Source organism: Cervus canadensis, chromosome 32 (genome assembly GCF_019320065.1).
Source record: "Cervus canadensis isolate Bull #8, Minnesota chromosome 32, ASM1932006v1, whole genome shotgun sequence".
NCBI classification, from domain to species: domain Eukaryota; kingdom Metazoa; phylum Chordata; class Mammalia; order Artiodactyla; family Cervidae; genus Cervus; species Cervus canadensis.
The window spans coordinates 4,380,077-4,394,867 of NC_057417.1; positions in this window are offsets into that span (position 1 = coordinate 4,380,077).

Here is a 14,791-nt window from a genome sequence, read left to right on the forward strand (position 1 = left end):
AGCGGCTGAGCTGCAGCAAAAGGGATGATCGTAGTAAGTGAAGTAAGTCAGGCAGAGAAAGACATACCGGATGATATCACTTGTGTGTGGAATCTAAAATATGACACTATCTATGAAACAGAAACAGACTCACACGGAGAACAGAACTGTGGTCGCCCGGGGGGCGGGGCGGGGGAGGGATGGACTGGGAGGCCGGGATCAGCAGATGCGAACTACTATACACAGTATGGATGAACAACAAAGTCCTACTGCACGGCACAAGGGACTATACTCAACATCCTCTAACAAGCCATGATGGAAAAAGAATATGGAAAAGGATGGAACTGAATCACTTTCCTGTTCAGCAGAAATTAACACATTGTAAATAAATCAACTAGACTTCAATAAAATAAGTTAAAAACAAACAAACAAAAAAAGACATGCAAGTCCACAGGCTCCACCCCAGACAAACTGAACAAAAGGAAAACAAAACCCAAAACAACCCAAACCCTTGGGTTGCATGGCAGCTATAGGTGTTTTCACAAGCCCTCCAGGTGCCTCTGGTGCGTGCTGAAATCTGAGAACTATTAGTGTACAGATGCATTCCAGAATAATCCTTGAGCATGGTCACAGAGAGAAGCAGAATTAGCCTAAGTATGCATCACAAGGAAATGAAGACAGGAGCAGAAAGGCGGTGTGCAGCAGCGCAAATGCACTCATCTCACCCTTGTGTGTCCACAGGGGTGAGCCGCATACACAAAACCCCGCAAACCAAGCAAGTCACAAGATACAGGCAGTATGACGCCAGCCAAAGGTTTCAGCACCCCAAAATGTTCACACTGGGAACCTACACATATGAATGTAAAGACGGGCCCAGGAAGGATGAGCACTAACATTCAGGGAATGAGGAACAAGGGAGGAGTAGGGGGTGGGTCCAGGTCTGCCTAGAACGGTTGACTTGGCGTTTTAAGCCAGAGATTTGAGGATAAGATACGCCGCATTCCTGAGAAGCTCTGTTAACATGACTTTAACGAGCATGTGCTCTTTAAAAATGATTCATCAAGACCCGCACAAAGTTTAACGTGAGGGCCTCTCATTTCAACTCCACATTTACTGTGAGTATTTAGTGAATATACTTACAAAATTGGGTCTATGAATTCTCAAAAGAATAATTTATGTAATATTCTGGAAAAGACAAAACTATGGAGACAGTGAAGAGGTCAGTGGTTGCTGGGAAAGGAAGAAGAGATGAACAGCTGGAGCACAGAGGCGTTTTGGGGCCATGAAACTATTCTGTATGATACTGTCGTGGGGCACACCTGTCATTACACATCTGTCAAACCCTAACGTAAGCCACGTGCTGCTCTGTGCTTAGTTGCTCAGTCGTGCCCAACTTTTTGCGACCCCATGGACCCCGCCAGGTTCCTCTGTTCAGGGGATTCGCCGGGCAAGAATACTGGAGTGGGTTGCCACGCCCTCCTCCAGGGGATCTTCCCAACCCAGGGATCGAGCCCAGGTCTCCCGCATTGCGGGCGGATTCTTTACTGTCTGAACCACCAGGGAAGCCCCAAGAATATAGGAGTGGGTAGCCTATCCCTGCTCCAGGTGATCTTCCAGACCTAGGAATCGAACCAGGGTCTCCTGAATTGCAAGCGGATACTTTACCCTCTAAGCCACCAGAGAAGCCCAAGAATTCCCACCAGGGAAGCCCCAAGAATACTGGAGCGGGTAGCCTATCCCTTCTCCAGGGGAACTTTCTGACCCTGGGATCAAACCAGGGTCTCCTGCATTGCAGGTGGATTCTTTACCAGCTGGGCTACCCACGAAGCACAATATAAGCCAAAGACTTTAGCTAATGTGTCAATACTGGTTCATCAATTGTAACAAATGTACCACAGCAATGCAAGATGTTTTTGGTTTTTTGGTTGCACCTCTCGGCATAGAGGACCTTAGTTCCTGGACCAGGTTTGGAATCTGTGTCCCCTACAGTGGAAGTGCAGATTCTTAACCACTGGACCACCAGAGAAGTCCCAAGATGTTAATAATAACAGGGGGAAAGTGGGGAGGGGACTGGGGGGAGGGGTTGGAGAGGAGGTATATGAGAACTCCCAGTACTTGCTGCACAATTATCTGTAAACCTAAAATCACTTAAAAATTTTTTAAAAAGCAATTCACTTAGAGAAATGAATTAACCTCTCAAACGAAATGTTTTGACGGATGTTTTAATGTTTTATATAAGGCAAAGCAGCTCTCAGTAACACGTGAAGCCCACCCTGCAGGTGAGTATTCTGGGAGCAGGCAGACTTCCAACTTAACAACACGTAAGCTCGCAGTCAGCGCCCCCCACCCCTCAACCTCCCCGCCCAGAGTGCTGAGACTGGCTCCAAGGTTGCCCAGCGGGGCTGCGATGAACTGTCACCTAATCACCATGGGCTGAACTTTCCAAACACAGGAGCCACAAGCCCCAGGTGGCAGGTGGGCACCTAAAACGTGTCTTGTCTGAACCGAGGTGTGTCATGAGAGGGCAATCTACCCAGACTTGGTACAAAGAGAGGAAGGAAAAGCCACAGTTTTTGTACTGAGAGCAGTCGTCGCCCCTCCCTCCGCCCGGTGCCCCTCCTCCCTCTGCCGGGTGCCCCTCCTCCACGTGGCTTCCAGGACACTCCCCCGGCTCCCTCGGCCCCAGCTGCTCCTTAGCCCCCGGAAACTGGGAGGCCCCAGGCCCAGTGCGGGGCACTGTCTTCATCTCTCACCCCCATGATGCTCACAGTGGGAGCCCTGAGATGTCCGAATCCCCAAACCCATGAACATGTTACCTTACGCAGCAAAAGGATTTTGCAAATATGCTGAAATTAAGGATCTTGAGATGGGGCGATTATCCTCGAGTATCCAGGTGGGTCCAGTGCAATCACAAGCGACCGGAAAACGGAAAGGGGCAGGAGGACCAGGGTTGGAGACAGTTGAGGAAGGAGGGCAGGAGGCACCATGAACGTGGTGGCCAGAAGCTGCAAGAGGCGAGGGGACGGACTCTCCCCAGGGGCCTCCAGAGAGGACCGCGGCCCTGAGGACACCTTGATTCTACCCCCAGAAGACCAATTCTGGAATGCTGACTTGCAGAACTGTGGAGACAATAAATGTGTGCTGTTTTGCACTGTGAAGTTTGTGATACAACGTCACAGCAGCAATAGGAAACTGAGACAGTGAAATGACCCAGTCTTGTAAGTTAAATGCGCAAGATGCCCAAACATATCACCTTCAGCCCAGACCTCAGGCTCAGATACTGAACTGCCCGCTCAATACCTCCTTGGAAATGTCTGAATTCTGGACCTTTCCCCTAAGCCTTCTCTACTCATCATCTGCTCCATCTCAGCTGATGGCACCTTGGTCCCTTCCCGGTGCTCATGCCAAAAGCCTCAGCACCATCCTTGACTCTTCTTTCTTTAAAAAAAAAAATAATTAATTGATTGATTTATTATTTATTTTTGGCTGTGCTGGTCTTCCTTGTGTGCATGGGCTTTTTCTAGCGTGGCGAGTGGGGGCCGCTCTCTAGCTGTGGTGCATGGGCTTCTCACTGCGGAGGCTTCTCTTGGACGGATCACATGCTCTAGAAAGCAGGGGCTCAGGAGCTGCAGCACACAGGATCAGCTGCCCTGTGGCACGTGGAATCTTCCTGGACCAGGGACTGCATCTGGGTCCCCTGTGTTGGCTGCCAGATACTTAAGCACTTGAGCACCAGGGAAGTCCCTCTTCTTTCTCGCTTGCTCCCCTCATTCAGGCTGCCAGTCAGTCCTGTTGGCTCTATCTTCAAAACTGAGCCAGAATCTAACCCCTCCTCGTCAAGCCCACTGCTACCACCCTGGTCTGAGCCACCGTTGCTGCTTCTCCTTGTGATGGATATAGCCTCCTCACTGGGCCCTCTGCTTCCACCCTGTCCCCACCCCTGCCCTTCCCAACTCAGCAGCAGCACAAGGGGTCTCCAAGTAGACCTGTGGTCTCCATCTCATTCAGAGTAAAAGCCAAATCCTTAGCATGGCCAAGAAAGCTATCTATAATGTGGTACCCCCCCACCTCTATGATTTTTTTCTCTCCTAACCCCTCACCGTTCTCTGCTGCAGCCACCCCAGCCTCCTGACTGTTCCTTGAACACAGCGGGTACAGCCTCATCCCGGGGCCTTTGCACGGGCTGTTCCTTCTGCCTGAGACATGCTTCCCTGATATCCACATCATTGACTCCCTCCTTGCCTTCAGGATTTGCTCAAATGTCACCTCATCAACAAGGCCTGCCCTGATCACCCTGAACTGCCGCTCGTCCCAACCAGCCCCAGCTGGTCCAGCCATCCTCACCCTGCTCTACAACATCCTCAACAACTTACTTATTTGTCATACTTCTTGCTCCATCACCTGTATTAGAATATCAACTCCATGAGGGCAGGGATCTTTGTTTTGTTTACTGTGGTTAGAACAGTGCTCAGCATAAAGGGCATCCAATAAATATCAACTGAATAAATTTATAAAAGGAGAGGTGTCAGGATAAAGGTTAAAAATTCTAAAACTCTACATGCATGCTGGAGTTCAATGTGAGAAAATGGATGGTAGATTTCTAGAAGCCAGGTTTCCCACTGTTGGGTGAGAAGTTATAGCTAAGCAAGGGGAGGAGCCTAGAATGATCCGTGTGGTGGTGGATCAGAGTTAGAGACATCAGGGTGAACTTGTCTTTAACAGTGATACAGAAGGCTACACACAGAAACATGTACAGATCTGTATCCACACACGAGGGCTTCCCTGGCGGTGCAGCGGTAAGGAATCTGCCTGCCAGTGTAGGAGACACAGGAGTGCAGGTTCAATCCTGGGTTGGGAAGATCCTCTGGAGAAGGGAATGGCAACCCACTCCAGTGTTCTTGCCTGGGAAATCCCATGAGAAGAGGAGCCTGGTGGGCTACAGTCTGGGGGGTCACAAAGAGTCAGACACAACTGAGTGACTGAGTACACACACACATACGTATACACAGGTTATTACACACAAGTATGTTTCCCAGAGGGCCTAGAAGAAACAACACCCCACAGCAACAAGCACATCCAGCATCCAGTCTTTGACCTCTAAAGCCATCCTCCAACAAAAAGAACTAGGGTTCCTTGGAGAAATGGTTGATTTCTAGGTATAGACCCTGATGCTGGGAAAGATTGAAGGCAGGAGGAGAAGGGGACAACAGAGGATAAGATGGTTGGATGGCATCACTGACTCGATGGTCATGAGTTTGAGCAAGCTCTGGGAGTTGGTGATGGACAGGGAAGCCTGGAGTGTTGTAGTCTAAGGGGTCGCAAAGAGTTGGACACCACTGAGCGACTGAACTGAACTGAGGTCTAAAACAGGAAATATACAAGACGGGCCTGGGGGTATCTAACAGAGCCAGAAAGTAAGGAGGTGCTCAAAAACTCACAATGGTGGGGTATGTCAAAGGGACACAGGGGCCAGCTGAAGAGCTAATGGCCAAAATGGGAACAACTTGAGCAACACGATAAAGCACAGTATGAATTATAACCTACAGTATGAAATGCCCATAAGTCTATATTGATGTACAGGTAGGATTGAAATAAAGACATGAGGGAGCATGGACAAATCTCCAGGGCAGAAGCATTTCCAAGACTTTATGTACATACTCTGCCCTCAAGGAGGTGGGGCATAACTTCCCAGCCCGTGCAATGTGGGCTGCGCAGAGTGACTTCCCTCTACATCATATTGTACACAGTGGTAAAGAAACCTGGCACATGGTGCCTCAGCCCGTGATCAAGGGACACTTCAACCACGGTAGGTCGGCTCGAGAGCACATGCCCTGGTCCGGAGGTGAGAAGGACCACCCTTTCCCTCTGTGATCTTCCTGTTCCAAACACATAATCTCCAGTCAGGTCATGAGAAGAACATCAGACAAACCCTAACTGAGGGACCGTCTGCAAAATACCTGACCAGTGCTCCTCAGAACTGTCACAGTCATCACAGATAAGTGAAGTCTGAGACACCAGCACAGCCCAGAGGAGCCCAAGGAGACATGATGATGAAATGGGATCCTGGAACAGAAAAAGGATGTGAAGGAAAAACTAAGGGAATGTGAATAAGGCCTAGACTTTAATTAATAATAATGCATCAAAATTGGTTTATTAATTGTGACAGATGCACAGTCCCAAACACGACATTAATAACAAGGAAAACTGGATGTGATACCCTGAACTGGATCCTGGAACAAAAATGGCATTTGTGGAAAAATTGGTGAAATCCAAATAGAGTCTAGAGTTGGTTAATAGTAATGTTACAACACTGGTTTTTATAAGATGACATAAGATGTTAACAATGGGGGAAACTGGGTGAGAAGTAGATGGGAACTCTTTGCAAGTAACTTTTCAACTTTTTCCAAAAGAAAAGTGTACTAAAAAAAGAAGAATAACCTGACAATTAAATAGGTTCATGGTACATGGCAGTTGCTCAGGGAACAAGGTAACAGGTATTATGATCTTCCTTTATTTTTTTTTCCCATGATGGAAATAACTCACTAAGTATCCAGCAATGTCAATGGCCCTTGGACTGGTCAATGGACTGGTAAAAGATTGCAAACAATACAAAAATGGATAAAACAGAAGGTGAAACCTCCCATGATTTCACTCCCCACTGCTAAGTCAATATATTATATTCTGGACTTTTCCCTATGCATATGTGAACATTTAAAAATTTTTGCGGACAAAGGGTGATGCCCTGCATTTGAGTTTGCTGAGTGCTGATCCGCTGTGGACTTCCTTTCGTATCAGGGCACATACAGTTACTGTTCTCTGTTTTTTTACTTTGGAGCACAGTTGTTAACAGTGTTGTGTTAGTTTCGGTGTACAGTAAAGTGATCAAGTTATACATATACATGTATCTGGGCTTCCCAGGTGTTTCAATGGTAAAGAATCTGTGTGCCGATGCAGGAGACACAGGAGATGTGGGGTCAATCCCTGGGTCTAGAAGATCCCCAGGAGTAGGAAATGGCACCCCACTCCACAATTCTTGCTTGGAAAATTTGACAGAGGAGCTTGGTGGGCTAGAGTCCATGGGGTCTCAAAGTATCAGACACGACCGAACAGTTGAGCATGCAAGCACACATGTATCTATCCTTTTCCAAATTCTTTTCCCATTTAGGTTATTACCAAGTGGTGAGCGGAGTTCCCTGTGTTATAGAGCAGGTCCTTATTGGCTATCTATTTTAGACGAGTGTGCATATGTCAATCCCAAGCTCCCAATCTATCCCTCCCCTTTATCTCCCCTAGTAACCATAAATTCATTCTCTAGGTCTGTGAGTCTGTTTCTATTTTGTAAATAAGTTTATTTATAATTTTTTTTAGTATTCCACATATAAGCAATATCACATGATATTTGCCTTTCTCTGTCTGACTTCATTTAGTATGATAATCTCCAGGTCCATCCATGTTGCTGCAAATGGCAATATTTTATAACATAAGGGACTATTACTCAGCCATTAAAAAGAAAGAAATGCAGTGTTCTTCTGAATGGCTGCAATATGGACGTGGCAACGGACCATTTCCTTAAGATGAACAGTAAGGGACCGTCAATTTTCTCCCCACAAAGAGTGCTCCAGTGAGCACCTTCCCGACACACACCTTCATGACCACATGTGGGAATTCCCACAAGCAGGACAGACCCCTGGCTGCAAAGTGGTGAGTGTGCTGGCACCTTTACAACACTGTCTTCCTACTGTTGACTTTTCTTGTTACCCTGAGAATTAACGGCCTGGCTCCACGCTTCTCAAAGGCAGAAGGCTGCATGAAGCCCCTACGTCTCTCTCCATCTCTTTGATGACTTCTCCCCTTGATCAAGGCGGCCACGGGTGGTCATTATGACATCACGGATGTGTGTGTCCGGGGGAGGGGGGAGGACAGGACACATCGTGTGACTGACCAACCAGGGCCTCAGGGAACAAACTGGGTGTCCTGAGATTTGGCATGTGTTTGAGATGGCAGGAGTCTCGGAGGTTTCTCAGCCTGGGGCCAGCCCAGCAGAACTAGGGCAGTGGGCAGGGAGAGGGTGCTGACATTTCAAAAGTCATGATCTTATATTTAGAAAATGACAATAAAAGAGCCTGATCATACAAAGCATCCCTTTATTCAGTTCTTCCTCAAATATTTGGATGTCTTTTATGTACTGATTACTCTCAGTGCTGGGACGACCTCAGTGAACAAAATTAAGTTCCTGAATCCACAGAACTTGTATTCTCCTTGGAGACAAATAATAAAGCAATCACTATGAGTTAGTGGAAAGTGCTGCATTATTTAGGGTAAATAGCCGGCTGCGAGAACCCACAAATCCCAGCATTTCTGGTGGCCCCTGCAAGTCCTCTGGCTCCGGAGTTGGCCAAATGCCCCGTCCTGGAGCTCCGAGGGCTGACTCTTATCAGGACCTCTCCCCTACCTCTCTGACGACTTGATTTACTCTCGTCTCCCCCACTAAACTGTGCATCCTCCCCTGTAGCCACAGGGGCCTCCTTTTAGTTCCATGCTTTTTCCTGTTGCCCTGCAGAGACCTGAACCCAATGGGCCATTCCTGTGCGGTGGCCTCAGCCTCAGCCAAGCCTCAGTCCACCTGCCCGCTCCATGGAGCAGCTGTCTCAGACATCCTGGGGTACGAGTTCCCCACCAGCTACCCTGGGTCCCTCCCAGCTGTGGCAATGATCCACAGTCCCTTTTACACCATGACGTTGCCCAGAAGAGGTAGCCCGTGGACTTGGCCTCCAGGCCTTCCTTCTGGCCCATGGGTCATGTGACAGACTCGCCGATGAGGTGGGAACAGAAGCGAAGAGTATCGCTCTGGGCCCGGGCAGTTAGGTGGCAGAGGAGCATGCCCTGCCCGCCCCTCCTCTGAATGTGGACGTCCAGGATGTGCGTGAAGCCCCGTGTCCGAGGAGGCCTGCTGCCCTGAGTGACCACGTGGCGCAGAGCCACTCACTCCCTCCCAGCTGGGACACCCACAGGAGAGCTGGCTCCTTTGTCTCACTGGGATCTCAGCTCTGATGTCGCCTCCTCAAGAAGTCCTGTCCCCGCGACCCTAAAGTAACATCAGCCTAGTCTGTGCACACCTGCAATAAACTTCAAAGTCTTCTGTTCATTTGTCTGTTCGCTTGAATAATATCGTCTGTCCCAACTAGAAGGTGAGTTTCTTGGGGGCAAGAACTCTCACCTCTCTTGCTCGTGTGGTATTCCCACTGCCTACAAGAGTGATGGCAGACAGCAGGTGCTCAATAAAAACCCTGGGGACGAGGGACTTATTCTGGTATGACTCAGATGCCTCATCTGGTTGTTTTACAGGGGACATTAACACAACATTGTAAAGCAATTATCCTCTAATTAAAAATAAATATCCTTTGATCAACCATTATGGAAAAGAATATTTTAAAAAAACAATGTATATATGTATAATTGAATCACTTTGCTGTACAACAGGAATTAACAACGTTGTAAAGTATCTATACTTCAATAAAAAAAATAAATTAAGAAAAATAAAAAACTAAAAAAAAATTCCTCATCTGCAAAACCGGGTAAATACCCCTCTTTGTCATCTTATGGGGCTCCTTTGAGACCACACAGCTTATCTTCAAAAAGTACTCAGTGTTACAGGACAGGGTGTGACAATCTTAAGTCTGTCTAGACATGAACCAATGAGTGAGAATTTAGTGCTTACCTCCTACCTGCCAGGCACACCTCTCTTATAACTTACTGGATTAGAGCTTCAGATTCACGGCTTTCCCATCATGTTATGGGTTGGGAGGTAGGATCCTAGAAGCTTCTGGATGTATCCCCTCTGGGGTACTAACTACCCAGTGGCCCCTTTCTCCTTCCTAAGAACCCCAGCTTTATCCTGAGGGGTAGAGTGCTCTTGCCATCAGGCAAATGATCCGAATTTGCTGGTGGAGGTGTCTGGGAAATTTCTTTACAGAGTGCATTGTGACTCCTTTGGCCACCCCCCCTTCTTCTTCATTCCTTCTTGGACAGTAGGTACAGCTGAATTTTCAGCAGGGCTGAGGCTGGCCTTTAATGTGCCTTTGTTCCAGTTAGGAAAAGATTTCCACTGTGAGCTGTCTAATTAGAAAAAAGACAGCTTCCATGGGCAGAAGCTTACCTATGGGTGCTGGGTCTGGCCTGCACCATTCAGCCCCTTTGGCTGAGAGCTTTGACCAGTACACAAACTGCACAACTGTCCTTGGCACCCATGATTTTGGACTATGAGGCAACCTTGAGGATGGAAAGCACTTCCTTGGGGCAGAGGTGAAAGATAAAAGAAGTCTGGGCCCTTGACAAGGGTGGAGCCCTTATACCAGCCCTGGAAGGCCTTCTTTTCCTTTTGTGTTTTGGAAGAATTATGTTAATAATTTATTTTGAAATAACTTCAAAGTTAGAGAAAAGTCACAAGAACCATACAAAGAACTTTCTTTCACCCAGACTGGTTGATTGTTAATATTCTATTCCATTTACTCCCCTCTTTTTCCCTCCCTCTCTCCCTGCCTCCCTCCCTTCCTCTCCCTCTTCTTTTATGTAGACATGCAGCCCTTGTTACTGTCCTTTTTCTGAATCACTCGAGAGTAGCTGGCAAACATGATACCCATTATCCCCAAATACTTGTCGTGTAGATCCCCAAAGAAGAGACTCTAACCACCATCCACATCACCTCTGATTTCTTCCTTTTTATTAATTTTTATGGGAGTATAATTGCTTTACAATGTTGTGTTAGTTTCAGGCGTACAGCAAGGTGAATCCATTATATATATACATACATCCACTCTTTTTAAGATTCTCTTCCCATTTAAGCCGCCACAGATCACCGAGTAGAGTCTCCTGTGCTGCACAATAGGTTCCCATTAGTTATCCGTTTTGTACATAGCAGTGTATTCATGCTAACTCTGACTTCTTAAATGAAACAAAACCTCTATGCCAAAGTCTTCCCTTGTAGCTCAGTTGGTTAAGAATCTGCCTACAATGCAGGAGACCGAGGTTTGATTCCCGTATCAGGAAGATCCCCTGGAGAAGGAAATAGCAACCCACTCCAGTATTCTTGCCTGGAGAATCCCATGGACAGAGGAGCCTGGCAGGCTACAGTCCATGGGGTCGCAAGAGTTGGACACGACTTGGTGTCTAAACCACCACCACATGCCAAAGACACTTATTTTGGTTTCCTGCTATGAGTAACTGAATCAAATTCTAATTGCGACCTTCCTTATCTGTCATGCCCACCCTTCCCCCGTGCTCTCTGCTCTGTCCTCCTAGGCCTCCCTTTGATTTCTTACACCTTCCAAGCAACTTTTAGCCTCAGAACTTTTTTTTTTCTTTTTTCTTTTTCTTTTTTTACCAATTGAGGTAAAATTCACATCATGTAAAATCCAGCATACTAAAAGTGAAAATTCAGTGGCGCTGAGAACATTCACCATGTTGGGTAACCATCATCACTTTCTGGGTCCAAAACATATTTATTCACACCAAAAGGAGTCCTCGCACCATTTATGGAGCAGCTGCTCCCGTTCCACCCGCTTCTGGGCAACCACCAACCCATTCCTGCCTCGGTGGCTTTCCCTCAGTGGCTGTTTCACTAATGGAATCACACACGTGCTGCCTCAGGACTTGGCAGCAGCTGATCCCTCTTTCCAGAAGCTCTTCCCTCCTCCCACTCCAATCCTCTTCCTTAGGAGGCCTTGGGGCCTCTCCTGAGGTCAAGTCCCCCCAGCATAACTTTCTCATAAAAGCCCAAAGTTTCTCTCTGGAGCATTTTTTTCTTTTGTCATAATTATAATTGCTCTGCGTGGTAATTTCACTGGGTTTCCCTAGTGGCTCAGATGGTAAAGAATCTGCCTGCAATGCAGGAGACCCGGGTTTGACCTCTGGGCTGGGAAGATCCCCTGGAGGAGGGCACGGGCAACCCACTCCAATATTCTCGGCTGGAGCACTCCGTGGACAGAGGAGCCTGGTGGGCTACATACAGTCTGTGGGGTTGCAGTTCATGTTCTCTACGTTAAGAGTGTAAAGTTTATTAGGCAGGAACATGTCTGACTTGTTTACCACCATTTGCCAGGGCCTCGCCAGAACCTGGCATACAGTACCTGCTCAGTGATACTCTGTAAACTGACTGAGTGGATGAGCGAGTGAGTGTCCTTACAAAGAAAAAGTCACCTCATTCCCCTTTACAGAATTCCTCCTTTACAGAGGAGGAGGCATGGAGACCTGGACTTCATAGCTGGGTTTGGGCTGCTCATGGGGTCTTGGACCAGCTTGGCAGGAACCATCATGACTCCTCCATCCCCCCTCCCCACTGCATGATGTGATGTGGGCGAATTCATATACATCAGTGACCTGGAGGGCGCCCCCCACCCCGCCCCCTGCACATCACAGCCCACCCCCTCATTACAGCCCCACCCCTGCACATCACAGCCCCGCCCTCCCTCACCAAGCACCTCCCACATGTCCATATATGGGCAGGATTCGGGCAGCTCTGACCCTGGTCTGTGAGGTCTGGGTCTCTGTGACCTCACAATGACCAGGGCCCTCCCCAGGTCTATATAAGAGGCCGCAGAGTCGGCCCCTGTCACAGCCCACAAATTCCACCTGCTCACAGGTTGGCTGGCTCAACCAAGGCGGTATCCCCTGCTCTGAGCATCCAGGCCGAATCCACCCAGCACCATGGCCAGATACCGATGCTGCCTCACCCATAGCCGGAGCAGATGCCGCCGCCGCCGAAGACGAAGATGTCGCAGACGAAGGAGACGCTTTGGTCGGAGGCGCAGGAGGAGAGGTGAAGAGGGTCCATCCTTGGGGGTAGGGGCCAGGGAGCTGGGGCAGGGCTGGGGATTCGGGCTGTGCTGAAGTGTCCTCTTGCCCTCTGGTTCTCCGCAGTGTGCTGCCGCCGCTACACCGTCATAAGGTGTACAAGATAGTAACCGCACAGTAGCAAGACCACCGCACTCCTGCCTGAAAGATAACCAGCCTTCAAGACCCTCTTGCCACATCTTGAACATGCCACCGTTCCAATGACATGAACAGGAGCCTGCTAACGAACAATGCCACCTGTCAATAAATGTTGAAAGACATCATTCCACTCTTTGACTCTTTGCTTTGAGGGACTCGGGGGGGAGCGGGGGAGGGAGTTGGGGACACCGGAAAGAGGGGACACATACACAAAGGATGATTCACGCAGGATCTTGTTCCAAACTCGACTACTCCCAAGTCACAACCCAAACCTGCCTCCCAGCCCCCCAGTCCTTTATTAGACCCCTTTCCAGTGGGGACGGGAGCTGTGCTGGTTTATGACACATCCCTCCCCCAGTTCTTGGCTCTGGCTTTCTACTGGCAGCTTGAGATGGGCCACAGAAATTGGCAAATGCTTCCACTAGGGCTTGCTGTCCACCTCCCCGAGAACCAAGAACCATTTCCCAGTTCAAGCTCAATTCACCAGCCATGGATACATCCCATCAATCCCAAAGGTGCCCGATGTTGAGGTTTCCCATTTAAAAAGTTGATGTCTCTGGGTACAGTGAGTAACTTGTCCAGTGGTTAAGCTAAGCTATCATTTAATCAGGAACAATATCCTCATCCCGGGTGGATGAAACAAAAGTAACTTGCTCCACTCAACCGTATGATTCTCTGAGACGTGAAGGTGATTCACGAAAACACTGCTGTCTCCTGGGCTCAGAACTGTCAAATTATTAACACGAGAGCTCGGGCCACGACCATCTCATGGCACAGCAATTTGGCACAGGGCGTTTTATCAGTGACCAGAACTCTCCGACCCAGTTGCCTAGTGACAGGGCCACAGAAACATCGTGGCCTGACTTCCATTTATGAGCACCATGGAGCATAGGTACTGGGCATTCGCCACTCCAAGCCTCACACCCAACCTGCAAGGGAGTGTTGATGGCCCCATCTTGGCAGCTGAGGCCACTGTCCGGGAGATGAACTCGCTTCCATGACCCAACCACTAGATTGGTTCAGAAAGAGGCTGGCGGGAGGGCTGGACATGGACCCCCTGGGTAGGCCTTTACAAGTAGATCAAGTGCCAGTGGTGGAGATGCTGACTCAGCAGGGTCTCGCGGTAAGGCCTGGGCATTCATATTTTGAACAAGTGCCCTGGGGGAGTCTGAGAGCACTAAGAAGGATAGGAGGCCTCAAAAATTTCCTATCGCTGTTATAAATCACCACAAACCTCAAAGCTTACAACACAAATTTATTGTCTTACATGGGCCTTATGGGGCTAACACTCAAGGTTTGAGCAGGTTCTGAAGGTTTTCAGAAGCATAATAACCTTGTCTTTCCTAGCTCCTTGCCAGCAACTGCATTCCTTGACTCAGGGCCCCTGCCTCCGTCTTCAAAGCCCGTGGCTTAGCACTGTCAGATCTTTTCCTGTGACCCTCCCGCCTCCCTCTTCCACCTTATAAGGATCCATGTGGTTTTGTGGAACCCACACTGGGCCCACCCAGATAATCTAGGATGACCTTTCCATCTCCTTCAGTCACTCTTAAGAAGGTCCCTTCTGTGTGTCTGCTCACACTCAGGGTCGAGGGCGTGAGGGCATTCGTCTGCCTACCACGTCCTCCCCGCGGCTGCTATGGTTCTGATTCTGGATTTTCATGGGTCATCCAAGCACTGGGAGAGGCTCAGCAGGAGGCCTGGGGTGGAGGGAAGATGGGCACATTTTTTGGGGAGGGAAGCATGTGCCCCAGGCTGGGGAGTGGGTGGAGGGCTGAGGGCATATGGACTCTGAAGCCTGGCCTTGGCTCCTTATCTGCAGGCACCA